The 3,916-nt window shown below is 42.2% G+C and overlaps 1 long non-coding RNA gene across 1 annotated transcript; it reads left to right on the forward strand.

Moving 5' to 3' along the window:
• Nucleotides 1-211: 211 nt before the first annotated feature.
• LOC311118222 lies at nucleotides 212-1,739 on the forward strand. The gene is made up of 3 exons (XR_014611776.1): nucleotides 212-829; nucleotides 1,432-1,519; nucleotides 1,606-1,739. It is a non-coding gene; the product is annotated as an uncharacterized lncRNA (long non-coding RNA).
• The last annotated feature ends 2,177 nt before the right edge of the window (nucleotides 1,740-3,916 follow it).

The raw sequence follows: 3,916 nt of genomic DNA on the forward strand, positions 1-3,916 counted from the left end.
CACCAATCTAGAATAACAGTGTTCGAAAGATGTGCTAGTTCTTTCCTTGATTTACTTTCTACAATGAAATCAGGGGAGAGCGCGAACGCAGTCCCCCACTACCAGAAATTATGCAATCGAGATTTCCACATTTGGGAAATTCGCGTCGAGTCTACAGTAGCGCAACGACTGTAGACAGTTACGCGTTCTGTTTGGTCTAGAGTCTACAGTCACTGTAGACTCTAGACCAATCAGAACGCGTAACTGTCTACAGTCGCTTGCGTCACTTGAAAAAAAATCTCATTAGCAGCCTCGCAAAAATCGCATTAGCCCCGTATTTGGACCCGACTTTCGCTCATTACTTTATTCGTATATCATTCATTGTCTTGGGATTTGGTGGAAGTTATCTGAGACCCTTGGAGACCTTAACCAACGTTTTTGTTTTGTGCGAATTGGTCTAGTTTTTCTCTTGATCGAGCCATTTCGGAGACCCACTGTTACGATCTTGCTGAGTTTACTGTCACTGTCAGTTTTGTATGTCAATGAAGATGGCGAGCCCAGTAATCCGCGTAATCAACCCAGATGCCCCTCCATATCGTCAGCAGGCCGTATTGGTGGCGACAAAAGAGGCCCGTTACTATCGGGAGAAAAGGATGCTCTTTCCCAAACCTCCACAGGAGCTGCGGAACCAGGCTACAGCCTTGGCTCATGCAGAGAAGCTCCTTCGAGCGGAGGGTATCCACACTCCTTCGCGTCAGCTGTGCCTGGGAAAGCTGGTGATACCATTTGGCCAGTATGAAAACGCATCTTTTCACTGGCTTGTGGAAAACGATGTGGGCTACTTGAAGTAGTAAGTATATTATATTTAATACCATTGGAGGCAATGCATTTATTATACAATTTTAATGGCATGCTTATAATAAATGGCAGTATACTTGACAAGCACAGATCAGAGGAGACCACTCAACATAGGGAGGGAGAGAGAGTGAACCAGGGAGTGAAAGACTACCTCAATGAATATGCAGAGAGTTTCCCACAAGTCTGCATTCTCCTGGAGGCCAACATCGACAGGTGTATTTACGGTCAGAGAGGGTTTGAGGAAAGCACCTTTCAGGAGATGTGGACTCTCTACAGCAAGTACCCCACCCAAAAGGACAGGCCAGAGCTATTCAGTGAGGAGGAGAAGGAGATAATAAAGAAAGCATACAGTTCTGTGAGGAGGTGGCTGCACACACCAGTGACCCACATCACAAGTGTGCAGATGAAGCGGTTCAGGAAATATATTGTTGACAAGGAGCAAGTAAGTTGTATGTAATGGGAAGAGCAGAATAGCATGGTAAATTATTTTCATATTAGAGATATTTTAATCACTAAATGTTTTTGTTTGCTTTTGATAATTAAAAGCTGGTACATCATAAAATCTATATAGTTACAATAAATTTTGTTGTCCAGCAACCGCAGGCAAGCACCTCCAAGTGTGATCCTTCATCATGGCCAGGGGACGACAGTGAACTGTTAGCTGCAAGCCAGGCTGTTGAAGGTAGGGGAGTTACAGAGTAAACAGACATGAAACCGTAAAAAATTTAAAAATTATACAAAACAACTTTGTTTGGAAAATTCCCACAGACACAATCAAACAGTTCGAGCCCCCTGTCCGGCCCAAGCAGCCCGAGCCCCCTGTCCGGCCCAAGAAGCCCGAGCCCCCTGTCCGGCCCAAGCAGCCCGAGCCCGCTGTCCGGCCCAAGAAGCCCGAGCCCGCTGTCCGGCCCAAGCAGCCCGAGTCCGCTGTCCGGCCCAAGAAGCCCGAGCCCGCAATATACATGCAATATACATGCAATTCGCACAAAACAAAAACGTTGGTTAAGGTCTCCAAGGGTCTCAGATAACTTCCACCAAATCCCAAGACAATGAATGATATACGAATAAAGTAATGAGCGAAAGTCGGGTCCAAATACGGGGCTAATGCGATTTTTGCGAGGCTGCTAATGAGATTTTTTTTCAAGTGACGCAAGCGACTGTAGACAGTTACGCGTTCTGATTGGTCTAGAGTCTACAGTGACTGTAGACTCTAGACCAAACAGAACGCGTAACTGTCTACAGTCGTTGCGCTACTGTAGACTCGACGCGAATTTCCCAAATGTGGAAATCTCGATTGCATAATTTCTGGTAGTGGGGGACTGCGTTCGCGCTCTCCCCTGATTTCATTGTAGAAAGTAAATCAAGGAAAGAACTAGCACATCTTTCGAACACTGTTATTCTAGATTGGTGTACAGAAATGGTCAGACTCTTCCTGGTTTTAGCGTTTGTAGCAGCTCTGCTGTTTAGGGGTTCAAGAATCAACAGAGTCTGTCGATGCTGAATCCGATTCATGTGCTGTTTTCTAATGTTAGAAAAAGAAGTAAAATACAACTGTTTGTCAATTCTACATTTTAGCATAATTCATGAAAATGGTATGCTATTAATTATGGGGGAAGTGTAGACATAAAAATAAAAAGTTCTAAGTAATACCAGTTTGAAGTAACAGAACAACAGAACTTGTGTTATGGATGTGACGGAAATGGACAGGCATTTTGGGGAGAATAGACACATCAGCAAATATTTACATTACATTTTAGTCATTTAGCAGACGCTCGTATCCAGAGCGACTTACAGGAGCAATTAGGGTTAAGTGCCTTGCTCAAGGGCACATCGACATATTTTTCACCTAGTCCGCTCGGGGATTAGAACCAGCGATCTTTCGGTTACTAGCAAAACACTCTTAACCACTAACCTACCTGCCGCCCCAAACATCTTTGAATGTCAAAGTCTTAGGGTAAAATATTAATAGTCACTTTGAAAATAAAGGCTTGGCAACACACAAAAACAACAATGATGAAAATATAGAAATTGTCATATAAACTTTAGAGAGGAAAATGTACCATTATGGATGTGACATTCTGCATTATGGATGTGCTCTGTGAAAAAATTACTGTTTATATATTAAAGATTTCTTCACCAAACTTCATCGTAATACTTTCGTTGTCATCTGAAAATGCAGTGTAGCTCAAAGAACCAAGAAATCACTGGTCATTTGAATAGTTATTGCATAGGCTATCAAAGTGCACTCGTGGGTCCCGTCTTAACCAACCATTAATGTACAAATGTGCTAAAAAAATGCATCTACAATTCTTTATTTGAAAAACACTATTTTCATTGCGAATTAGAGTGCTGCATACCTCAACAATTATATAAATATTTGCACTTTCATAATAACGCTAAAGGAAAATTATGGATGTGACGTTCTGCGTTATGGATGTGACGTTCTGCGTTATGGATGTGACGTTCTGCGTTATGGATGTGACAGGGTCCAAAAAGACAGACAGCAAATGATGACACTGCACTCCTTTTCAAATTTACGTTTTAGTAATTTCATTCTAGATCATTAATGACTGATGTTTTATTTAAAATATTAAAAATGTTATTATCAATCACCTACTGAGTAACAGAATAAACATACAAAAACTTAAACTCAATTCATGCTTTGTATTAATCTCACACCTTTTAATCTGCAGCACAGGCTCGATGCACGCGCATCATTTTTGTGACGTTGTCGGCCAACCCGTCTATACCACCGCGGAGTTTACTGTCTTTGATACCACTCTGGCTAAGCTAACAGGTTGCTAGATAGCTAGCAGTAACTGGCTTGCACACCCGCATTTTGAGTAGAAAAAAGTGGGGGTTGACTATCCAAATCATTCTCTAATGTTGTAAACGCCAGAATTAGTAATAAAGCTTTGAAGCAGTTTACCTTAGCTAGAAGTCTTCTCAACTTTATCAGCTGTGCTGTGGGGGACACACTATTTAAGCCACTTCGATAAGAAGTGATTTTCGCTAACCCTAACCCCTTTCCTAACCTTAACCTCAGTCTCCTAACCTGCTATGAAGAAGTTGCTTCGGT

Source organism: Coregonus lavaretus (genome assembly GCF_964263955.1).
Source record: "Coregonus lavaretus genome assembly, contig: HAP1_SCAFFOLD_450, whole genome shotgun sequence".
NCBI classification, from domain to species: Eukaryota; Metazoa; Chordata; class Actinopteri; order Salmoniformes; family Salmonidae; genus Coregonus; species Coregonus lavaretus.